Genomic DNA, 26,273 nt, shown 5'->3' on the forward strand with positions numbered 1-26,273 from the left:
GCACCCGCCGCTCGAGCCGAACCCCTCCCCCGATTTAAACCGCCGCTCGAGCCGATCCCCCTGCCCTCTCGGCCCGCATCGCCGCAAACCGTCCTCTGATTGGACAGTTCCCTGGCAAAATATTGTCTCCTCATTGGCCACCCTCAGCGAATAGTCCAATGAGTCCAATCATGTGAGGCTTTGCTCAGGATTCGCCTCTTGTCGGTTACTCGCGAAATTTGAATGTTTGATTGGAACTGCTGCAGGAGGCGCGGGAGAGGGTGAGTGAGTGGAAACGGGTGCGCACTAGGAGCAGGAGGGAGGCCGGTCCGCCCTTCCAGCTTGCTTCGCTATTCATTATCGTCGCTGACCATCCAAATCAATCATAGAATCCCTACAGTGCCGAAGGAGGCCGTTCAAGCCTATCGTGCCTGCACCAGCCCTTGTTGCGATAGAGCATCCTACCTAGGCCCACTCCCCTCCCCCTGTCCCCGTAACCCCACCTAACATTTTGGGCAACCAATCTTTGGACTGTGGGAGGAAACCCACGCAGACACAGGGAGGAAGGGCAAACTCCAGACAAACAGTGACCCATGGCTGGATTTGAACCCAGTTCTCTGGCGCTGTGATGCAGGTATGCTAACCACTGTGCCACCCCATCATCTGCTTCCCTTCCCCCTCCCCATATCCCCCTTTGCCCCAAGTCCTATATCTAACTATTGAAAACATAATGTTGTAACCTCAGCTATTTTCTGTGGTCGCAAATTCAACAGGCTAACCACTCTGGGTGAAGAAATTTCTCCTCATCTCAGTCCTAAATTTTCTGCCCCGTAACTGCAGACTGATCCCAGGTTCTGGACAGCCCCACCATCGGGAACATCCTTCTTGCCTCTGCCCTGTGTAGGTCCTGGTAGAATTTTATAGGTTTCAATGGGATCCCCTACTTCTGAACTCCAGTAAATATAATCCTAACTGACTCACTCTCTCAATACATCTGTCCTGCCATTCCAGGAATCAGTCTGGTAAACCTTCGCTGCACTCCCTCCAGAGCAAGAACATCCTTCCTAAGATATGGAGACCAAAACTACCCCCAATTCCATGTGCTTTAATTTTACACACTAATCTTTTATGTGGGATTTTGTGGAAAGCTTTGAAAGTCCAAATAACCCACATCCACTCGCCCTCCCCCCACCTCATCAACTCTACTCGTGACATCCTGGAAGAATTCCAGCAGATTTATCAAGCATGATTTCCCTTTCGTAAATCCATGCTGCCTGATCCTGTCACTGTTATCCAAGAGCCCTGTTATTTGGCACGATTCAGTGGACTTCAAAATAAGTCTGCTACTGGGCGCGTTGAGTGGGGTGTTTCTCGGCACTGCAGCTGCCGAGAAACACCCCGCTATTCAGTGGCACTTTGCTTTTTTTGGCCTCCCCGTCAAAGCCGCAAGCAGAGTGATGTCCTGCTGGTGAACTCATCTTGCAGTTGGTGTGGCTGTCTGCAGCCCCAATCCTCTTTCCTCCCCACTTGCTATATTGACCTCACTCCCACCAATTTATTTCAAGTTCCTGGAACCCGCTCCCCTCCCCTCCGTGTGGCAAGGCCCCACTCCAGGCCCCTGGCACGGCCAATGGTACTGTGGGAGGGTGGTGGGGGGAGGGGAGAGTATGGGCTGGGGGGGTGGGGTGAGGGAGAGTGGGAGTGGGGTGGGGAGAGGGAGTGGAGGTGAGGTGGGGTGGGGGTGGGGAGGTGGGGTGGGGGTGGGAGTGTGGGGTGGGGAGGTGGGAGTGTGGGGCGGGGGAGGGTAGATGTGGGGCAGGGTGAGTGAGGGGAAGGGGAGTGAGAGGCATGGGGATGAGGGGAGGGAGGGAAATGAGGGACGGTAACAGGAGAATGAGGTGAGGGACAGGGATTGAGGGATGGGGTAGTAAGGGGCCTGATGGATGGGAGATTTAGGGTGGGCAGGGAAGTGGAGGGATATGCTGGGTGAGGATAGGGATGGAGAAGGGAAGTTGACGGATATGAGTGGTGAGAGGATGGGGCGTGGGGTTGGATGGGGAGGAGGGGGCATATGGGGTGGAGATGGGGAGGTGTGAGAAGTCAGGATGGTGGTGGGGAGAGAAGGGCATGAATGGTGGGCAGGGGGCATTAAGGGTAGGGGTGGCAGATGGGTTAGGTGGGGGGGTAGCAAGGATGGGGAGAGTGATTGTCCTGAGGGGTAGGAGTTGGGAGAGTAATTTGGGGTTAAGGAAAGATGAGGTGGGGGGGGGCTGTGAGGGGTGGGAAGTGTAAGGGGTAGGGATAGGGAGTGGGGGGAGCGTGAGGTGGGGGAGAGGGTGGGGTGGGGGAGAGGGGGTGTGTTAGGGAGTGGGGGGAGCATGAGAGCATGAGGTGGGGGAGAGGGTGTGGTGGGGTTGGGAGAGGAGAGGGGGGAGGTGGAGGCGCTGTGAGGTATGGGGTGGGCAGGGTGGTATGAAAATTATGAGTGGGGATTGGGGGCTCGTGAGGGTTGGGGAGTGGGAGATTTGAGGATTGGGGGTGGAGAGAGGGGGCGTGAGGTGGGGGGGTCAAAGTTTGGGATGGGCATGAGGGGAGAGAGTTGAGGGTAGGGCAAAGAGCAATGGGGCTGGAGTGAAGGAAGAGTAGGTGAGGGAGTCAAGTAGGGGGACTACATTGAGGAAGGATTAGATTAAGGGAGTGAGTGAAGGTGAGGATGGGGGAGAGGTTGAGGGACAGAGGGAAGGTTGGGGGGAAAGTGGGTGAGTAATAGTGTGGAAGAGAGGAGTGAGGGGAAATAGTGTAAAGCGAAGAGGGTGGGTGAGGGGGAGGTGACATTGTGGGAGGGTATAGGTGGGAGTAAGTGGGTAGGTTCGGCTGGGAGAGGTAAATGAGGGGAGAGGGTGAGAATCGCTTGGTTCAGCTATTCTCTGCTTAACTGTGGCACGGCACCACTACCATCACTTTGCTATTGATTAATTTGTTTCCACATCAGTTTCAAACAGAAACAGAAAATACTGAACAATCTCAGCGGGTCTGACAGCACATGTGGAGAGAGAAGGGAGTTAACGTTTATCTTTAAATTTTGGATTTATTGTTACTTGTACAGAGGTGCAGTGAAAACTATTGTTCTGCATGCAGTCCAGGCAGATTGCTCCATACATGAAAAACACAGGCCATATGATAATATACAATGTAAATACATAGACATTGGGTGAAGCATATGGAATATAGTGCTCCAACTCATAGAATTAACAGTGCAGAAGGAGACTATTCAGCCTATCGAGTCTACACCGGCCCTTGAAAGAGCACCCTACTTAAGCCCACACCTCCACTCTGTCCCAGTAACCCCAACGTACCTTCGGACACTACGGGGCAATTTATCATGGTCAATACACCTGACGCGCACATCTTTGGACTGTGGGAGGAAACTGGAGCACTCGGAGGAAACCCACGTAGACACGGGGAGAACGTGCAGACTCCACAGACATTGACCCAAGCCGGGAATCGAACCCGAGTCCCTGGCGCTGTGAAGCAACATTGCTAACCACTGCTGCCGTGCCGCCCCATATTAATTTCTTTAATATGCGCGAAGATGCGTAGACAGGTCAGTTCACTCTATAGGAGGGTCATTCAGGAGTCTGGTAACAGTGGGGAAGATGCTGTTTTCGAGCCTGGATGACTCTTAAATGTTAGCCTCCTTCTCCCTCCACAGATGCTGTCAGATCTGAGATTGTCAACTTTAGCCCCCTCTCTCCACAGATGTTGACAGACCTGCTGAGACTGTCCAGTATTTTCTGTTTTCAGATTCCAAAATTCACAGTAATTTGCTTTTACCACAATTTTAAAGCCCAAGCTTAACGTCTCTAGTACATACACGAGTAGATGAGTGACCACTTGCCTCATGTGTCTCTTAGTTAATATAGACATCTCAAGAATGTGTACTGAACGAAGTAAACTATTTAATGCTGACAGGTTCTGGTCATAATGAAACTATTGGTTTGAGATGGGACTTTCCTGAATCAGTTTGGTACATTACTTCCATGCTACATTGCATGTCCAGCATGTCCACGGCAGCTAGCGCAGTTATCAACAAACAGGAAATTGTAAAATATATCCTTAGAAATCTTAATCTTTGCCTGGAGTTGTCTCAGACTGAGGAACTTTCGATCTGTGCAAAATCTAATTTTGATGCCAGGATCACCGTCATAGAAACATAGAAATATCAGGCTATTGTGAATTTGGTAACGGCAGCATGGTGTGCTGTGGTTAACACTGCTGCCTCACAGTGCCAAGGACCCGGGTTCGATCCCGGCGCCGGATCACTGCCCGTGTGGAGTTTGCACATTCTCCCCTTGTTCTGCCTTGGTCTCACCCCCACAACCCAAAAGATGTGTAGGGTAGGTGGATGGCCATGCTAAATTGCCCCTTAATTGGAAAAAAAATTGGGTACTCTAAATTTTAAAAAAATATTTTGAATCTGGTATTGTGTAATGAGGCAGTTTTAACAAACTTAAGCAGGAGAATCCGACTAAGAAGATCGTGCACCCCTGGTCCGAGGAAACAGAAGAGCTACGTGGCTGCTTGGAGACGGTAGACTGGTCCATATTTAAGAATTCAGCGACCAACCTAAATGAGTATGCCACCACCGTCACAGACTTCATCAGCAAATGTGTGGCTGACTGTGTACCAAAGAAAGCAGTACCTCTGTTCCCCAACCATAAACCGTGGCTTAAATTGGGGAGATTGACTCCCCACTGAAGGATAGGTTTGAGGCGTTCAAGTCAGGCGACCCTGACCTATACAAGAAATCCAGGTACGACCTCCGCAAAACCATCCGGGATGCCAAGAGAGAACATCAAACCAAGCTAGCGTCACAGACTAGTGTTACAGACTCTTGTCGATTGTGGCAAGGCCGAAACACCACAACAGGCTACAAAGCGAAGCCGGGCAGCTGCACACCCCTCCCCGATAAACTCAATGCATTCGATGCTCGGTTCGAACAGGAAACCATCAATCTGCTGTTGCGTGCCCCAGCAGCCCAAAACACACCCATATCCACCGTTACAGCTTCCAAAGTGAACCCTCGGGAGGCGAAGGGTCTGGACGGGTTCCCTGGTGGTGCACTCAGAGCCTACGCGGACCAGATGGCAGATGTGTTCGCGAACATCTTCAACCTGTCCCAACTCCGCTCTGAGGTCCCCACCTGCTTCAAGAAGACCACCATCATACCGGTGCCAAAGAAGAACCAGGTAACATGTCTCAATGACTACCGTCCGGTGGCCCTGGCATCAATTGTAATGAAGTGCTTCGAGTGGTTGGTCATGAATACATCAACTCCATACTCGCAGAACCACTAGATCCACTGCAATTCGCATTTCGCCGCAACCGGTCCACAGCAGACGCCATCTCCCTGGCCATACACTCATCCCTAGAGCATCGCGACAAGGACTCCTACATCAGGCTCCTATTTATTGACTACAACTCCGCTTTTAATGCCATAATTCCAGCCAAGCTCATATCAAAGCTCCAAAACCTAGGACTTGGCTCCTCACTCTGCAACTGGATCCTCTACTTTCTGACCCACAGACCACAATCGGTGAGAATAAACAACACCTCCTCCACTATTGTCCTCAATATTGGGACCCTGCAAGGCTGCGTACTTAGCCCCTATTAATGATCCTATGCACACACGACTGCGTGGCAAAAATTTTGTTCCAACTCCATTTACAAATTTGCTGAAGGCACGACCATAGTGGGTCAGATCCCAAACAACGAGTCTGATTACAGGAGGGAGATAGGGAACCTCGTGGAGTGGTGCAACAACAACAATCTATCCCGCAATGCCAGCAAAACTAAAGAGCTGGTCGTTGACTTCAGGAAGCAAAGTACTGTACACACCTCTTTCAGCATCAACGGGGCCGAGGTGGAGATGGTTGACCGCTTCAAATTCCATGGGGGGGCACACCACCACAAATCTGTCCTGGTCCACCCACGTCGTGCTACCACCAAGAAAGCACAATAGCTCCTATACTTCCTCAGGAAACTAAGGAAATTCAGCATCTCCACACTGACTCTTACCAACTTTTACAGATACACCGTAGAAAGCATCCTATCTGACTGCATCAAAGCCTGGTATGGTAACTGCTCGGCCCAAGAGCGCAAGAAACTTCAGAGAGTCGTGAACACAGCCCAGTCCATCACACAAACCTGCCTCTCATCTATTGACTATCTACACCTCCCGCTGCCTTGGGAAAGCGGGCAGCATAATCAAAGACCCCTTCCACCCGGATTACTCACTCTTCCAACTTCTCCCATCTGGCAGGAGATACAAAAGTCTGAGAACACGCACGAACAGATTCAAAAACAGCTTCTTCTCCGCTATTACCTAACTCCTAAATGACCCTCTTATGGACTGACCTGATTAATACCACACTCCTGTATGTTTCACCCGATACCAGTGTTTATGTATTTACATTGTGTACCTTGTGTTGCCCTATCATGTATTTTCTTTTTCTTTTATTTTCCTTTCATGTACTAAATGATCTGTTTGAGCAACTCGCAGAAAAATACTTTTCACTGTACTTCGGTTCACGTGACAATAAACAAATCCAAATACAAACAATCTGAGTAAAAGATCTCCAGGGAAACAGACACCATGGTAGAATTTAGCATTCAGTTTGAGAGTGAGAACTTGGGTCAGAAACAACTGCGTTAAACTTAAATAAGGGTAATTACAAAGGAATGAGGGCAGAGTTGGCTGGAATGGACTAGGAAAGGAGTTTAGCAGAAAAGACAGTTGATCAGCAATGGCAGGCATTTATGAAAATAGTTCATGATTCACAACAAAGATATAACTCTGAGGAAAAAGGAGATAAATCAATTGTGGTTAACCTTGGAAGTTAAGGAAAATATTAGCTTTTTTTATTCATTCATGGGATGTGGGCGCCGCAGGCAGTGCCAGCATTTATTGTCCATCCCTCATTGCCCTTGAGGGGCCAGTTAAGAGTCAACCGCATTGCTGTGTTTCTGGAGTCGCATGTAGGTCAGGACAGCAAATTTCCTTCCCTAAAGGGCATTAGTGAACCAGATGGGTTTTTATGACGATCAACACTGGTTTCATAAGAACTAGGAGCAGGAGTAGGCCACCTGGCCCCTCGAGCCTGCTCCACCATTCAATGAGATCATGGCTGATCTTTTGTGGACTCAGCTCCACTTTCCGGCCTGCACACCATAACCCTTAATCCCTTTATTCTTCAAAAAACTATCTATCTTTATCTTAATAACATTTAATGAAGGAGCCTCTACTGCTTCACTGGGCAAGGAATTCCATAGATTCACAACCCCTTGGGTGAAGAAGTTCCTCCCAAACTCAGTCCTAAATCTACTTCTCCTTATTTTGAGGCAATGTCCCCTAGTTCTGCTTTCACCCGCCAGTGGAAACAACCTGCCCGCATCTATCCTATCTATTCCCTTCATAATCTTATATGTTTCTATAAGATCCCCCCTCATCCTTCTAAATTCCAACGAGTACAGTCCCAGTCTACTCAACCCCTCCTTGTAATCCAACCCCTTCAGCTCTGGGATTAACCTAGTGAATCTCCTCTGCACACCCTCCAGTGCCAGTCCATCCTTTCTCAAGTAAGGAGACCAAAACTGAACACAATACTCCAGGTGTGGCCTCACTAACACCTTATACAATTGCAGCAGAACCTCCCTAGTCTTAAACTCCATCCCGCTAGCAATGAAGGACAAAATTCCATTTGCCTTCTTAATCACCTGTTGCACCTGTAAACCAACTTTTTGCGACTCATGCACTAGCTCACCCAGGTCTCTCTGCACAGCAGCATGTTTTAATATTTTATCATTTAAATAATAATACCTTTTGCTGTTATTCCTATCAAAATGGATAACCTCACATTTGTCAACATTGTATTCCATCTGCCAGACCCTATCCCATTCACTTAGCCTATCCAAATCCCTCTGCAGACTTCCAGTATCCTCTGCACTTTTTGCTTTACCACTTATCTTAGTGTCGTCTGCAAACTTGGACACATTGCCCTTGGTCCCCAACTTCAAATCATCTATGTAAATTGTGAACAGTTGTGGGCCCAACACTGATCCCTGAGGGACACCACTAGCTACTGATTGCCAACCAGAGAAATACCCATTAATCCCCACTCTTTGCTTTCTATTAATTAACCAATCCTCTATCCATGCTACTACTGTCCCCTTAATGCCATGCATCTTTATCTTGTGCAGTAACTTTTTGTGTGGCACCTTGTCAAAGGCTTTCTGGAAATCCAGATATACCACATCCATTGGCTCCCCGTTATCTACCGCACTGTTAATGTCCTCAAAAAATTCCACTAAATTAGTTAGGCACGACCTGCCCTTTATGAATCCATGCTGCGTCTGCCCAATGGGACAATTTCCATCCAGATGCCTTGCTATTTCTTCCTTGATGATAGATTCCAGCATCTTCCCTACTACCGAAGTTAAGCTCACTGGCCTATAATTACCCGCTTTCTGCCTACCTCCTTTTTTAAACAGCGGTGTCACGTTTGCTAATTTCCAATCCGCCGGGACCACCCCAGAGTCTGGTGAATTTTGGTAAATTATCACTAGTGCATTTGCAATTTCCCTAGCCATCTCTTTGAGCACTCTGGGATGCATTCCATCAGGGCCAGGAGACTTGTCTACCTTTAGCCCCATTAGCTTGCCCATCACTACCTCCTTGGTGATAACAATCCTCTCAAGGTCCTCACCTGTCATAGCCTCATTTCCATCAGTCACTGGCATGTTATTTGTGTCTTCCACTGTGAAGACCAACCCAAAAAACCTGTTCAGTTCCTCAGCCATTTCCTCATCTCCCATTATTAAATCTCCCTTCTCATCCTCTAAAGGACCAATATTTACCTTAGCCACTCTTTTTTTGTTTTATATTTTATATGTTCATCATTAGACTTTTAATTCTAGATTTATTTATTAATTCAAATTTCACTATCTGCAGATTCGAACCTGGGTCCCCAGAGTATTACCCTGGGTCACTGGTTCACTAGTCTAGTTGACAATACCACTATGCCATTGCCTCCCTGCCTATCCACTATCATGCCTTTTAATGAAGTTCCTCAATCCATCTTGGCCAACTCACATTTCATACCTTCGTAGTTTCCTTTGTTTAGATTTAAGATCCTAGTTTCCGATTGGACTTCTTCACTTTTCATTTCTAATGAAGAATTTTTCAAAATATTTAAACTCTGAAGTAAACAGACATAAAAATGTAAAGATTCTAATCAGTGATAACTATGAGGGTGGGGGAATTGGATAGGAGGGAAGGGTAAAACAGGTGAAAGATTAGGATGCCATTAGCCTTTCACCTCTGTTTTTGGAGGAATGAGTAGAATGAATAAGAACATTAATATAAGAAATTAGAGCCATTCAGCCCTTCAAGCACGGTAGCACAGTGGCTAGCACTGCTGTCTCACACTGCCAGGGACCCGGGTTCGATTCCCTGCTTGGACCACTGTGCGGAGTCTACATGTTCTCCCCGTGCCTGCGTGGGTTTCCTCCAGGTGCTCCAGTTTCCTCCCACAAGTCCTGAAAGACATGCTTGGTAGGTGAATTGGACATTCTGAATTCTCCCTCACTATACTCGAAAACAGATGCAGTAGTGTGGCGACTAGGGGATTTTCACAGTAACTTCATTGCAGTGTCAATGTAAGCCTACTTGTGACAATAATAAAGATGATTAAAAAAGCCCGCTCTGCCATTCAATGAGTTCATGGCTGATCTTCTACTTCAACACTGTTTTTCTGCATGATCCCTTGCTGTTTGTAAAATGCAGAAATCTTGTGGTTTCAATCTTGAATATACTCAATGTATAGTAGTCTCCAAAGATTCACCACCCTCTGAGTGAAGGAATTCCTCATATCAGTCCTAAATAGTTTGCCCCTCATTTTGATACTATGCCTCCTGGTTCTAGACCTCCCCGTCTAAGGGAAACACTCTGCCTGCATCTACCCTGTCAAGCCCTGTAAGAATTTTATATGTTTGAGTGAGATCACCTTTCATTCGTCTAAACTCCAGAGAATAAAGGCCCAGACTAATTAATCTCTTCTCATAGGACAATCCCTCCATCCTGGAATTAATTTAGTGAACCTTCGTTGTACTCTCTCTAAGGTAAGAATAACTTTCCTTCGGTAAGGAGACCAAAATTGCACATAATACTCCAGGGCTCACCAAGGCTCCATATTTGATTTGATTGTGATTTGATTTGATTTATTGTCACATGTACCGAAGTACAGTGAAAAGTATTTTTCTGCGGCTGAGGGAACGTACACAGTACATAGAACATAGAACATAGAAAATACAGCACAGAACAGGCCCTTCGGCCCACGATGTTGTGCCGAACCTTTGTCCTAGATTAATCATAGATTATCATAGAATTTACAGTGCAGAAGGAGGCCATTCGGCCCTTTGAGTCTGCACCGGCTCCTGGAAAGAGCACCCTACCCAAACTCAACACCTCCACCCAACACCAAGGGCAATTTTGGACGTTAAGGGCAATTTATCATTGGCCAATTCACCTAACCTGCATATCTTTACATAATAGACAAAAGAATAATCAACAGAGAACTTTGACAAGTGGTACATCGACAAACAATGGTTGGTTACAGTGCGGAACAAGGGGCCAAACAAAGCAAATACATGAGCAAGAGCAGCATAGGGTATCGTGAATAGTGTTCTTACAGGGAACAGATCAGTCTGAGGGGGGGGGTCGTTGAGGAGTCTTGTCGCTGTGGGGAAGAAGCTGTTCCAATGTCTGGATGTGCGAGTCTTCAGACTTCTGTACCTTCTGCCTGATGGAAGGGTCTGGAAGAAGACAAAGCCTGGGTGGGAGGGGTCTCTGATAATGCTGTCTGCCTTCCTGAGGCAGCGGTAATTGCAGTAAGACATCTTTACTCCTGTACTCAAATCCTGTTGTAATAAGGGCCAACATACAATTTGAACAAAGAACAATACAGCACAGGAACAGGTCCTTCAGCCCTCCAAGCCTGTACTGGTCATGATACCACCCTTGGCCAAAACCCTCAGCACTTCCTAGTGCCATATCCCTCTATACCCATCCTGTCCATTTATTTGTCGAGATGCCTTTTGAATGCCGTTAATGTATCTGCTTACAATTTGCTTTCTTAATTTCTTGCTGTACCTGCATGTTGGCTTCCAGTGACTCATGAACAAGGGTACCCAAGTTCACTTAAAGTATAACACTTCGCGGCCTCTTACCATTTAGGAAATACCCTGTTTTTCCGATTAAAGAGGATAACCTCACATCTCTGCACAATGTATCTTTGGTATCAATGCCAAATCTTTGCACACTCGCTTAACCTCATCAAATCTCCTTACTCGCATTTCTGCTTAGTTCTATATCATCTGCAAACTTGGAAATATTATATTTAATACTCATGTCCAAAACATTGATATGAGATTGTGACTAGCTGGGGCCCAAGCTCTGTCCTTGATGAATGGAGAGATAAGATGAATGATATTGGTACAAAGGGAGGGGAACACACGGGATTCAATGGGTTGATCAAAGGGAAATAGTATGAGTAATGGTTCAATTGGTAGCATACTCGGCTTTGAGTTAGAAGATTATGGGTTCAAAACTAATAATTCCAGGAGGCAAGGAGTGAAAGACCAAACTTATTTTTAAAACTGAAAATAAAGCCGCTACCATGGCACACACAACAAACGTCCTAGCCCAGGACTATCAGGAACTCCGGATCTGGGAGCTACATTTAAAGGTCCCACTAATGAGCCCCAACTGGGCGGGCCTGCGCCCGTTCACCTCAGGAACTCATATCTACGAAGTCCAGGGGAAGATCAATCAGTGACCCCCGTGGTCCTCGTGAGGGTTATCACAAAGACCCATTCTAGAGACTGGACTCCAATGGAGTCCTGCGAGAGTACTGCTCTGTTTTAATCGTTTCCTTTAAGGTTGAGACATTAAATCTGAGCTTTGTCTGCTCTCTGAGGTGGATGTAAAAGATCCCATAGCACTATTTTGAAAAAGAGCACAAGCGTTATCCCCAGTGTCCTGGAAACTATTTATACTTCAATCAACATTAAAAATAAAACAAGTTTATAGTCATTATCTTGCTGTCACATTTCCTATATTACAGCAATGACCACCTTAAAAGTACTTCATTTACTGTAAAGCACTTTGAAACATCCTGAGGTCATGAACAGCATTTATCAATAAAAGTTTTGAAAAAAAAAGTGATGTGAGAGATTGGCTAATAGAAATAGAGGGCATAGTGGCACTGCAGAGGACTCAGAAATTTAATGTCAAAATGAGTACACGGTGAAAAAGGTCAAATTTTAGTGAGGAGATAATAAAGGAACTGTTGAGAGCTACAGGTTATACTTTCCCACTCCTTAATTGCACCCGGCAGCCCTCAGCAGTTTATTTGTCTGTCACACTATGTTGCTCCTTTACCATCTCCTGCCTGAAAGGAAATAAGAAAAGAGCGAGAAGCAGAAGTTGATTGATAGTAATGATGTGGAGATGCCGGCGTTGGACTGGGGTGAGCACAGTAAGAAGTCTTACAACACCAGGTTAAAGTCCAACAGGTTTGTTTCAAATCACTAGCTTTCGGAGCACTGCTCCTCCTTCAGGTGAATGAAGAGGTATGTTCCAGAAACATATATATAGACAAAGTCAAAGATGCAAGACAATGCTTTGAATGCGAGCATTTGCAGGTAATTAAGTATTTACAGATCCAGAGATGGGGTAACCCCAGGTTAAAGAGGTGTGAATTGTCTCAAGCCAGGACAGTTGGTAGGATTTCGCAAGCCCAGGCCAGATGGTGGGGGATGAATGTAATGCGACATGAATCCCAGGTCCCGGTTGAGGCCGCACTCGTGTGCGGAACTTGGCTATAAGCTGCTGCTCGGTGATTTTGCGTTGTCGCGTGTCCTGAAGGCCGCCTTGGTGAACGCTTACCCGGAGATCAGAGGCTGAATGCCTTTGACTGCTGAAGTGTTCCTCGACTGAAAAGGAACATTCCTGCCTGGCGATTGTCGCGCGATGTCCGTTCATCCGTTGTCGCAGCGTCTGCATGGTCTCGCCAATGTACCCCACGCTTCGGGACATCCTTTCCTGCAGCGTATGAGGTCGACAATGTTGGCCGAGTCGCACGAGTATGTACCGCATACCTGGTGGGGTGGTATTCTCATGTGTAATGGTGGTACCCATGTCGATGATTTGGCATGTTTTGCAGAGATTGCCATGGCAGGGTTGTGTGGTGTCGTAGTTGCTGTTCTGAAGGCTGTGTAGTTTGCTGCAAACAATGGTTTGTTTGAGGTTGCGCAGTTGTTTGAAGGCAAGTAGTGGGGGTATGGGATTGACCTTGGCAAGGTGTTCATCTTCATTGATGACGTGTTGAAGGCTGCAAAGAAGATGTCGTAGCTTCTCCGCTCCGGGGAAGTACTGGACGAAGAAGGGTACTCTGTTGGTTGTGTCTCGTGTTTGTCTTCTGAGGAGTTCGGTGCGTTTTTTTGTTGTGACTCATTGGAACTGTCGATCGATGAGCCGAGCGCCATATCCCGTTCGTACGAGGGCATCTTTCAGCGTCTGTAGATGTCTGTTACGCTCCTCCTCGTCTGAGCAGATTCTGTGTATACGGAGGGCTTGTCCATAGGGGATGGCTTCTTTATGTGTTTAGGGTGGAAGCTGGAGAAGTGGAGCATCGTGAGGATAGCCGTGGGCTTGCGGTAAAGCAAAGTGCTGATGTGACCGTCCTTGATGGAGATGAGTGTGTCCAAGAATGCAACCGATTTTGGAGAGTAGTCCATGGTGAGTCTGATGGTGGGATGGAACTTATTGATGTCATCATGTAGTCGTTTTAGTGATTCTTCGCCGTGGGTCCAGAGGAAAAAAATGTCATAGATGTATCTGGTGTATAAAGTCGATTGAAGGTCCTGTGCGGTGAGGAGGTCTTGTTCAAACTTGTGCATGAAGATGTTGGCATATTGAGGTGTGAATTTGGTCCCCATGGCTGTTCTGTGCATTTGGATGAAGAACTTGTTGTCGAAGGTGAAGACGTTGTGATCCAGAATGAAGAGGATGAATTGCAGAATTGCATCTGGAGATTGGCAGTTGTCGGTGTTGAGTACTGAGGCTGTTGCAGCAATGCCGTCGTCATGGGGGATGCTGGTGTAGTGTGCCGAGACGTCCATTGTGACGAGGAATGTTTCTAGTTCAACTGGTCCATGGGTGCTGGGTTTCTGTAGGAAGTCCGTTGTATCGCGACAGAAGCTGGGCATTCCTTGTACGATGGGTTTCAAAATGCCCTCTATGAGGCCAGAGTGGTTCTCACACAGGTTCCCATTACCTGATATGATAGGACGGCCTGGTGTGTTGGCCTTGTGTATTTTCGGGAGGCAGTAGAAATCTCCAACGCGGGGAGTATGTGGGATGAGAGCACAGGGGGTGCTCTGAAGGTCTGGATCAGTCTGTTGAGTTGGCGGATGTGTTCCTTGGTCGGATCTGCGGGTAACTGTCTGTAGTGTTCCTGGTTGTTGAGTTGGATTTATAGTAAAGCAGAATTAAGGAGAATGGGTCTTTGTGATAACCCTCATGAGGACCACGGTGGATCACTGATTGATTCCCCCATGTGCTTCGTAGCTACAAGTTCCTGTGGTGAAAGGGAGAAGGGGAGAGACAGCGAGAAACAACAACACAAAGAAAATCAAGATTGACCATATGACTTAGTTTGCCATTTGCATGGAAATCTAGTATAATAATTATTTAGAACAAAGAACAAAGAAAAGTACAGCACAGGAACAGGCCCTCAAAGCCCGTGCCGATCATGCTGCCCGACTAAACTACAATCTTCTACACTTCCTGGGTCCGTATCCCTCTATTCCCATCCTATTCATGTATTTGTCAAGATGCCCCTTAAATGTCACTATCGTCCCTGCTTCCACCACCTCCTCCGGTAGCGAGTTCCAGGCACCCACTACCCTCTGTGTAAAAAAAAAACTTGCCTCGTACATCTACTCTAAACCTTGCCCCTCTCACCTTAAACCTATGCCCCCTAGTAATTGACCCCTCTACCCCGGGGAAAAGCCTCTGACTATCCACTCTGTCTATGCCCCTCATAATTTTGTAGACCTCTATCGGGTCGCCCCTCAACCTCCGTCGTTTCAGTGAGAACAAACCGAGTTTATTCAACCTCTCCTCATAGCTAATGCCCTCCATACCAGGCAACATTCTGGTAAATCTCTTCTGCACCCTCTCTAAAGCCTCCACATCCTTCTGGTAGTGTGGCGACCAGAATTGAACACTATACTCCCAAGTGTGGCCTAACTAAGGTTCTATACAGCTGCAACATGACTTGCCAATTCTTATACTCAATGCCCCGGCCAATGAAGGCAAGCATGCCGTATGCCTTCTTAACTACCTTCTCCACCTGTGTTGCCCCTTTCAGTGACCTGTGGACCTGTACACCTAGATCTCTCTGACTTGCAATACTCTTGAGGGTTCTACCGTTCACTGTATATTCCCTACCTGCATTAGACCTTCCAAAATGCATTACCTCACATTTGTCTGGATTAAACTCCATCTGCCATCCCTCCGCCCAAGTCTCCAAACAATCTAAATCCTGCTGTATCCTCTGACAGTCCTCATCGCTATCCGCAATTCCACCAACCTTTGTCGTCTGCAAACTTACTAATCAGACCAGTTACATTTTCCTCCAAATCATTTATATATACTACAAACAGCAAAGGTCCCAGCACTGATCCCTGCGGAACACCACTAGTCACAGCCCTCCAATTAGAAAAGCATCCTTCCATTGCTACTCTCTGCCTTCTATGACCTAGCCAGTTCTGTATCCACCTTGCCAGCTCACCCCTGATCCTGTGTGACTTCACATTTTGTACTAGTCTACCATGAGGGACCTTGTCAAAGGCCTTACTGAAGTACATATAGACACCATCCACTGCCCTACCTGCATCAATCATCTTTGTGACCTCCTCGAAAAACTCTATCAAGTTAGTGAGACACGACCTCCCCTTCACAAAACCATGCTGCCTCTCACTAATACGTCCATTTGCTTCCAAATGGGAGTAGATGCTGTCTCGAAGAATTCTCTCCAGTAATTGCCCTACCACTGAAGTAAGGCTCACCGGCCTGTAGTTCCCTGGATTATCCTTGCTACCCTTCTTAAACAGAGGAACAACATTGGCTATTCTCCAGTCCTCCGGGACATCACCTGAAGACGGTGAGGATCCAAAGATTTCTGTCAAGGCCTCAACAATTTCCTCTCTAGCCTCCTTCAGTATTCTGGGGTAGATCCCATCAGGCCCTGGGGACTTATCTACCGTAATATTTTTCAAGACGCCCAGCACCTCGTCTTTTTGGACCTCAATGTGACCCAGGCTATCTACACACCCTTCTCCAGACTCCACATCTACCAATTCCTTCTCTTTGGTGAATACTGATGCAAAGTATTCATTTAGTACCTCACCCATTTCCTCTGGCTCCTCACATAGATTCCCTTGCCTATCCTTCAGTGGGCCAACCCTTTCCCTGGCTACCCTCTTGCTTTAAAAAAAAAATATTTTATTCAAATTTTTCGGCCAAACAAAACAGTACAAAGGTTTTTCCCTTTTTACAACAATAAAACAATATAAATAACAGTGACCGTTTTTAACAAGTAAATAAATAATATATAAACTAAATGGCAACTGCCATAACAAAAATAATAACTCTCCCAAATAATAAAATCAAACAATCCAATATACATAACCAAGTACAAATATCTATACAAAAACACCCCTGAGGACCCACCCGAGCCCCCCCCACCCCCCCGCTCCCCCCTGGGTTGCTGCTGTTACCTTCCCATTTCCTTTATAGTTCTGCGAGGTAGTTAATGAACGGTTGCCACCGCCTGGTGAACCCTTGAGCCGAACCCCTTAGTGCAAACTTTATCCGTTCTAGTTTTATAAACCCTGCCATGTCATTTATCCAGGTCTCCACGCCCGGGGGTTTGGCTTCCTTCCACATAAGCAATATCCTTCGCCGGGCTACTAGGGACGCAAAGGCCAAAACATCAGCCTCTCTCGCTTCCTGCACTCCCGGCTCTTCTGCAACCCCAAATATAGCCAACCCCCAGCTTGGCTCGACCCGGATCCCCACCACCTTCGAACGCACATTCGCCACCCCCACCCAGAACCCCTGCAGTGCCGGGCATGACCGAAACATGTGGGTGTGGTTTGCTGGGCTTCTCGAGCATCTCCCACACCTATCCTCTACCCTGAAAAATTTACTGAGCCTTGCTCCGATCATATGCGCCCTGTGCAAAACCTTGAATTGTATCAGGCTAAGCCTGGCGCATGAGGACGAAGAGTTTACCCTACTTAGGGCATCTGCCCACAGCCCCTCTTCAATCTCTTCCCCCAGTTCTTCTTCCCATTTTCCCTTCAGCTCATCCACCATGATCTCCCCCTCGTCTCTCATTTCCCTGTATATATCCGACACCCTACCATCCCCCACGCATGCCCCCCGAAATCACTCTATCCTGAATCTCCTGCGTCGGGAGCTGCGGGAATTCCCTCACCTGTTGCCTCGCAAAAGCCCTCAGTTGCATGTACCGAAATGCATTCCCTTGGGGCAACCCATATTTTTCCGTCAGCGCTCCCAGACTCGCAAACGTCCCATCTAAGAACAGATCCCTCAGTTGCACAATCCCAGCTCTCTGCCATGCTCTAAATCCCCCATCTATTCTCCCCGGGACAAACCTATGATTATTTCTTATCGGGGACCGCACCTAAGCTCCCGTCATTCCCCTATGCCGTCTCCACTGCCCCCAAATTTTCAGTGTTGCCACCACCACTGGACTTGTGGTGTATTTCTTCGGGGAGAACGGCAACGGCGCCGTCGCCAGTGCTTGTAGGCTAGTTCCTTTGCAGGACGCATCTCCAATCTCTTCCACGCCGCTCCCTCCCCTTCTCCCATCCACTTACACACCATTGAGATATTGGCGGCCCAGTAGTACTCACTTAAGCTCGGTAGTGCCAGTCCCCCCCTATCCCTGCTACGCTGCAAAAACCCCCTCCTCACTTTCAGGGTCTTCCCAGCCCACACAAAACTCATGACACTTTTCTCGATTTTCTTGAAAAAAGCCTTCGTGACCATCACCGGGAGGCACTGAAACACAAAATGGAATCTCGGGAGGACTACCATTTTGACCGCCTGCACCCTACCCACCAGTGACAGGGGCAACATGTCCCATCTCTTAAAATCCTCCTCCATCTGTTCCACCAATCGTGTTAGATTAAGCCTTTGTAAGGTTCCCCAACTCCTGGCTATCTGAATCCCTAAGTACCGGGAATCTCTTGTTACCTTCCTCAGCGGTAAATCATCTATTCCCCTGCTCTGCTCCCCCGGATGCACCACAAACAACTCACTCTTCCCCATATTCAATTTGTACCCCGAGAATTCCCCAAACTCCCTGAGTGTCTGCATTATCTCAGGCATCCCCTCCACTGGGTCTGCAACATACAGCAATAAATCATCTGCATACAATGATACCCGGTGTTCTTCTCCTCCCCTGAGTACTCCCCTCCACTTCCTGGAGCCCCTCAGTGCTATGGCCAGGGGCTCAATTGCCAATGCAAACAGTAACGGAGACAGGGGACACCCTTGCCTCGTCCCTCTATAAAGACGGAAATAGTCAGACCTCTGCCTGTTCGTGATCACACTTGCCACCGGGGCCCTATATAGCAGCTGTACCCATCCAAAAAACCCTTCTCCAAAACCAAATCTCCTCAACACTTCCCACAGGTAGTCCCACTCCACTCTGTCGAATGCTTTCTCGGCGTCCATCGCCACCACTATCTCCGCCTCCCCCTCTGGTGGGGGCATCATCATCACCCCTAGCAGCCTCCGTATGTTCGTGTTCAGCTGTCTCCCCTTAACGAACCCGGTTTGATCCTCGTGGACCACCCCCGGGACACAATGCTCTATCCTCGTCGCCATCACCTTGGCCAGGAGCTTAGCATCTACGTTTAAAAGGGAAATGGGCCCGTAGGACCCACACTGCAGCGGGTCTTTTTCCTTCTTCAAAAGTAACAATATCGTCGCCTCCGACATAGTCGGGGGCAACTTCCCCCTTTCCCTGGCCTCATTAAAGGTTCTCGTCAAAAGCGGGGCCAGTAGGTCCATATATTTCCTATAAAATTCCACCGGGAACCCATCCGGTCCCGGGGCCTTCCCCGCCTGCATGCTCCCAATCCCCTTTACCACCTCCTCCACCTCAATCTGTGTTCCCAGTCCCGCCCTCTCCTGCTCCTCCACCTTCGGGAATTCCAACTGACCCAGGAAATGCATCATTCCCTCCTTCCCTTCCAGGGGCTGAGCCTTATAAAACCTCTCATAGAATGCCTTGAACTCTCTCCGCTCCCCATTCCATCTCTCCCTCCTCATCTCTCACCCCACCTATCTCCCTCGCCGCTCCCCACTTCCTCAATTGTTGGGTCAGTAGCCGACTCGCCTTCTGTCCATACTCATACTGTACACCCTGTGCCCTCCTCCACTGTGCCTCTGCCTTACCCGTGGTCAGCAGGTCAAATTCCACATGTAACCTTTGTCTTTCCCTGTACAGTCCCTCCTCCGGTGCCTCTGCATATTGCCTGTCCACCCTCAGAAGTTCTCTCAACAATCGCTCCCTTTCTTTACTCTCTTGCTTCCCTATATGTGCCATTATGGATATCAGTTCCCCTCTGACCACCGCCTTCAACGCCTCCCATACCACTCCCACCTGAACCTCTCCGTTGTCATTAAGCTCCAAGTACCTTTCGATACACCCCCTCACCCTTAGACATACCCCCTCATTCGCCAATAAGCCCATATCCATTCTCCAGAGTGGGTGCTGTTCTTTTTCCTCTCCTACCTCCCGATCTACCCAATGTGGAGCGTGGTCTGAGATGGCTATGGCCGTATACTCCGTCCCTGTCACCTTCGGAATCAGTGCCCTTCCCAGGACAAAAAAGTCTATCCGTGAATATACCTTGTGAACATGGGAGAAAAATGAGAACTCCTTACTCCTAGGCCTAATAAATCTCCAGGGGTCTACTCCTCCCATCTGCTCCATGAAGTCCTTAAGCACCTTGGCCGCTGCCGGCCTCCTCCCGGTCCTGGATCTCGACCGGTCCAGCCCTGGATCAAGCACCGTATTGAAGTCTCCCCCATTACCAACTTTCCCGCCTCCAGGTCCGGGATACGCCCCAACATACGCCTCATGAAGTTTGCATCATCCCAGTTCGGGTCGTATACGTTCACCAGAACCACCGCCTCCCCTTGCAGTCTGCCACTCACCATCACGTATCTACCCCCACTGTCCGCCACTATGGTCTTTGCCTCAAACAGTACCCGTTTCCCCACTAAAATAGCCACCCCCCTATGCTTCGCATCTAAACCCGAATGAAACACCTGCCCCACCCATCCTTTACGTAGTCTGACCTGGTCTGTCAGTTTCAGGTGCGTCTCCTGCAACATAGCCACACCTGCCTTTAATTTCTTTAGGTGTGCGAGTACCCGTGCCCTTTTAATCGGCCCATTCAGCCCTCTCATGTTCCACGTGATCAGCCGGGTTGGGGGGCTCTTTACCACCCCCCCCCTTGTCGACTAGCCATCCCCTTTTTTAACCCAGCTCCTCACCCGGTTCCCACGTACCCGTATATCCCACCGACGGTGCCCTCCCGTCTCGACCACCCCGCCCCATAACAGCTCCCCCTTCCCCTTAGCAGCAGCCACCCAGTTAACTCCCCCCCCCCCCCCCTCCCTCCGCTAGATCCCCCTCTAGCGTAGTTACACCCCCCATGTTGCTCCCAGAAGTCAGCGAACTCTGGCTGACCTCGGCTTCCCCGTTTGCCCTCGGCCCCTCACTGTGCGAGGCCCCCTCCTTCCTGCGCCCCTGTTCCCGCCATAATTACCAAAGCGCGGGAGCAAAGCCCGCGTTTCCCACTCGGCCCCGCCCTAATGGCGCAGCTCCCTTCTTCCCCTTTCCTTCCCACCGGCGCCCACACTTCCTCATCCTCGTTCTCTTCCCCCAACCGAGGGGAAGAGAGAAAAGTTACAGAGTTGAAAAATTAACAAATTGAAAAATCATCCCCCCCCTTCCCCTTCCTCGCCCCACATAATCACCCCACCACTTTATCCCAAAAGCTCTTTCTCTCGCCAGACTATTCCAGCTTCTCGTCCACAATGAATGCCCACGCCTCTTCTGCCGTCTCAAAGTAGTGGTGCTTCCCTTGGTGTGTGACCCACAGTCTCGCCAGTTGCAACAATCCAAATTTAACCTTTTTGTGAAGCACCGCCTTAGCCAGATTGAAACTTGCCCTCCTTCTCGCCACCTCCGCACTCCAATCCTGGTATACGCGGATCACCGCGTTCTCCCACCTACAGTTCCGAGTTTTCTTCGCCCATCTTAGGACCATCTCTGTCGAAGCGGTGAAACCTCACCACGATGGCTCGAGGTATTTCTCCAGCCTTTGGTCTTCGCGCCAGAACTCGATAAGCTCCCTCCACCTCCAAAGTGCCCGTCGGGGCCTCCGATCCCATTAGCCAGTGAAGCATCGTGCTCACATATGCCCCGACGTCCGCCCCCTCTGCGCCTTCGGGAAGACCCAGGACTCTTAAATTCTTCCTCCTCGAATTATTCTCCAGGGCTTCCAACCTCTCCACGCACGTTTTGTGCTGTGCCTCGTGCGTCTCTGTCTTCACCACCAGGCCCTGTATTTCATCTTCATTTTCAGCAGCCTTTGCCTTCACGACCCGAAGCTCCAGATCCTGGGTCCTCTGCGCCTCCTTTAGCCCTTCAATCACCTGTAGCATCGGGGCCAACACCTCCTTCTTCAGCTCTTCCACACAGCGCTGCAGGAACTCTTGTTGCTCCGGGCCCCATACCAAACGGCCACCTTCCGACGCCATCTTGCTTCGAGCTTCCCTTCCTTGCCGCTGCTCCAAAGGATCCACTGCATTCCGGCCGCTATCCTCCTTTTTCCATATATATCCGTGGGGGATTCCCTTCTATTTCACCGTACAGTGATTTTGGCCGTTAAAAATTGCCATTGGGGCTCCTATCAAGAGCCCAAAAGTCCTTTCCAACGGGAGCTGCCGAAACGTGCGACTTAGCTGGTCATCGCCGCACCCGGAAGTCCCCCCTCTTGCTTTTTATGTACGTGTAAAAAGCCTTGGGATTTTCCTTAACCCTATTTGCCAATGATTTTTCGTGACCCCTTCTAGCCCTCCTGACTCCTTGCTTAAGTTCCTTCCTACTTTCCTTATATTCCACACAGGCTTCGTCTGTTCCCAGCCTTTTAGCCCTGACAAATGCCTCCTTTTTATTTTTGACGAGGCCTACAATGTCTCTCGTTATCCAAGGTTCCCGAAAATTGCCGTATTTATCCTTCTTCCTCACAGGAACATGCCGGTCCTGAATTCCTTTCAACTGACACTTGAAAGCCTCCCACATCAGATGTTGATTTACCCTCAAACATCCGCCCCCAATCTAGGTTCTTCAGTTCCCGCCTAATATTGTTATAATTAGCCTTCCCCCAATTTATCACATTCGCCCTAGGACCACTCTTATCCTTGTCCACCAGCACTTTAAAACTTACTGGATTGTGGTTACTGTTCCCGAAATGCTCCCCTACTGAAACTTCTACCACCTGGCCGGGCTCATTCCCCAATACCAGGTCCAGTACAGCCCCTTCCCTAGTTGGACTGTCTACATATTGTTTTAAGAAGCCCTCCTGGATGCTCCTTACAAACTCTGCCCCGTCTAAGCCCCTGGCACTAAGTGAGTCCCAGTAAATATTGGGGAAGTTGAAGTCTCCCATCACCACAACCATGTTGTTTTTACTCTTTTCCAAAATCTGTCTACCTATCTGCTCCTCTATCTCCCGCTGGCTGTTATGAGGCCTGTAGTAAACCCCCAACATTGTGACTGCACCCTTCTTATTCCTGATCTCTACCCATATAGCCTCACTGCCCTCTGAGGTGTTCTCCCGTCGTACAGCTGTGATATCCTCCCTAACCAGTAGCGCAACTCCACCACCCCTTTTACATCCCCCTCTATCCCACCTGAAATATCTAAATCCTGGAACGTTTAGCTGCCAATCCTGCCTTCCCTCAACCAGGTCTCTGTAATGGCAACAACATCATAGTTCCAAGTACTAATCCAAGCTCTAAGTTCATCTGCCTTACCTGTAATACTTCTTGCATTAAAACATATGCACTTCAGGCCACCAGACCCGCTGTATTCAGCAACTTCACCCTGTCTGCTCTGCCTCAGAGCCATACTGTCCCTATTCCCTAGTTCTCCCTCAATGCTCTCACCTTCTGACCTATTGCTCCCGTGCCCACCCCCCTGCCATACTAGTTTAAACCCTCCCGTGTGACACTAGCAAACCTCGTGGCCAGGATATTTATGCCTCTCCAGTTTAGATGCAACCCGTCCTTGTATAGGTCACACCTGCCCTGGAAGAGCTCCCAGTGGTCCAGATAACGGAAACCCTCCCTCCTACACCAGCTGATTATCCACGTGTTTAGCTGCTCTATCTTTCTATTTCTAGCCTCACTGGCACGTTGCACAGGGAGTAATCCTGAGATTACAACCCTAGAGGTCCTGTCTTTTAACTTTCTGCCTAGCTCCCTGAACTCCTGCTGCAGGACCTCATGCCCCTTCCTGTCTATGTCGTTAGTACCAATATGTACAACGACCTCTTCCTGTTTGCCTTCCCCCTTCAGGATGCCCTCTACCCATTCGGAGACATCCTGGATCCTGGCACCAGGGGGGCAACATACCATCCTGGAGTCTCTTTCACGTCCACAGAAGCGCCGATCTGTGCCCCTGACTATAGAGTCCCCTATGACTATTGCTCTTCTGCGCTTTGACCCTCCCTTCTGAACATCAGAGCCAGCCGTGGTGCCACTGCTCCGGCTGCTGCTGTTTTCCCCTGATAGGCTATCCCCTGCGACAGTTCGAGAGGGGGACAACCACAGGGGATTCCTGCACTGACTGCCTGCCCTTTCTTGTGGTCACCCATTTCTCTGTCTGCACCTTGGGTGTGACTACATTTATATAACTGCTATCTGTGACGCTTTCCGCCACCTGCATGCTCCTAAGTGCATCCAACTGCTGCTCCAACCGAACCATGTGGTCTGTGAGGAGCTCCAGTTGGGTGCACTTTCTGCAGATGAAGCTATCCGGGAGGCTGGAAGCCTCCCGGACCTGCCACATCTCACAGTCAGAGCACTGCACCCATCTAACTGACATTGCGTCAATTAATTAGTAAATTAAAGTTAAACGTTTTAAAAAAAGTTACTGTTAACTATATGTTTCCTAGCATTAGATTTCTACTATAAATGTGAAAGCTAAATACAGTACTCGCCGATCTCTGGCTTCGATACCCCTCTAAATTATAATTAAGTAATTATGTTTAATTAGTTTACCAATGCTTAATTTTTTTAATTTAGTGTAGATTCCCAACCAGCCAATCAGGTCACATCTTTTCTGTGATGTCACTTCAGTTCTCCCCCCCCCCCCCCCCCCCCCCCCACACACACACACACACACACACAATTTGAAAAGCTAATAAAAGTAAAAATGAGTAAAAATCACTTACTTACCTTCCGAGGGTCTCAGATGCTCTCAGGTTCTCTCCCTGCTGATTAAAAGTTACAGGCCAGAAGAAAGAGAGAGAAATCAATCGGGAAAAAGCACCTTCTCCCACTCTGCACCGAATTACCTCACTGCACCAAATTACCAAGTTTCAAATTCCCACTCTGGATGTGTCTCACTCACTCAGGCTGTGTCTCTTTGACCTGCGCAACACTAAATTATTAAATTAGCCTGGGTCACATTGAGATCGAAAAAGACGAGGTGTTGGGTGTCTTAAAAAATATTAAGGTAGATAAGTCCCCAGGGCCTGATGGGATCTACCCCAGAATACTGAAGGAGGCTGGAGAGGAAATTGCTGAGGCCTTGACAGAAATCTTTGGATCCTCACTGTCTTCAGGTGATGTCCCGGAGGACTGGAGAATAGCCAATGTTGTTCCTCTGTTTAAGAAGGGTAGCAAGGATAATCCAGGGAACTACAGGCCGGTGAGCCTTACTTCAGTGGTAGGGAAATTACTGGAGAGAATTCTTCGAGACAGGATCTACTCCCATTTGGAAGCAAATGGACGTATTAGTGAGAGGCAGCATGGTTTTGTGAAGGGGAGGTTGTGTCTCACTAACTTGATAGAGTTTTTCGAGGAGGTCACAAAGATGATTGATGCAGGTAGGGCAGTGGATGTTGTCTATATGTACTTCAGTAAGGCCTTTGACAAGGTCCCTCATGGTAGACTAGTACAAAATGTGAAGTCACACGGGATCAGGGGTGAGCTGGCAAGGTGGACACAGAACTGGCTAGGTCATAGAAGGCAGAGAGTAGCAATGGAGGGATGCTTTTCTATTTGGAGGGCTGTGACCAGTGGTGTTCCACAGGGATCAGTGCTGGGACCTTTGCTGTTTGTAGTATATATAAATGATTTGGAGGAAAATGTAACTGGTCTGATTAGTAAGTTTGCAGACGACACAAAGGTTGGTGGAATTGCGGATAGCGATGAGGACTGTCAGAGGATAGAGCACGATTTAGATTGTTTGGAGACTTGGGCGGAGAGATGGCAGATGGAGTTTAATCCGGACAAATGTGAGGTAATGCATTTTGGAAGGTCTAATGCAGGTGGGGAATATACAGTGAATGGTAGAACCCTCGAGTATTGAAAGTCAAAGAGATCTAGGAGTACAGGTCCACAGGTCACTGAAAGGAGCAACACAGGTGGAGAAGGTAGTCAAGAAGGCATACGGCATGCTTGCCTTCATTGGCCGGGGCATTGAGTATAAGAATTGGCAAGTCATGTTGCAGCTGTATAGAACCTTAGTTAGGCCACACTTGGAGTATAGTGTTCAATTCTGGTCGCCACACTACCAGAAGGATGTGGAGGCTTTAGAGAGGGTGCAGAAGAGATTTACCAGAATGTTGCCTGGTATGGAGGGCATTAGCTATGAGGAGCGGTTGAATAAACCCAGTTTGTTCTCACTGGAACGGAGGAGGTTGAGGGGCGACCTGATAGAGGTCTACAAAATTATGAGGGGCATAGACAGAGTGGATAGTCAGAGGCTTTCCCCGGGGTAGAGGGGTTAATTAGTAGGGGGCATAGGTTTAAGGTGAGGGGG

The 26,273-nt window shown here is 48.5% G+C and overlaps 1 protein-coding gene across 2 annotated transcripts in view; it reads left to right on the forward strand.

Annotated features, from left to right (window-relative positions):
• The first annotated feature begins 135 nt into the window (after positions 1-135).
• mtfr2 (mitochondrial fission regulator 2) overlaps positions 136-26,273 on the forward strand; it is a 65,357-nt gene continuing 39,219 nt past the window's right edge. Inside the window, exon 1 of one of the 2 annotated variants that reach the window (XM_072499690.1) lies at positions 136-260. The gene's annotated coding sequence lies outside the window, so the exon portion shown is untranslated. Of the gene's footprint in view, positions 261-310; positions 614-26,273 lie in introns of those variants that run through there. The other variant, XM_072499691.1, reaches the window with a different exon arrangement.

The sequence above is a fragment of the Scyliorhinus torazame genome, chromosome 4 (assembly GCF_047496885.1).
Source record: "Scyliorhinus torazame isolate Kashiwa2021f chromosome 4, sScyTor2.1, whole genome shotgun sequence".
NCBI lineage: Eukaryota > Metazoa > Chordata > Chondrichthyes > Carcharhiniformes > Scyliorhinidae > Scyliorhinus > Scyliorhinus torazame.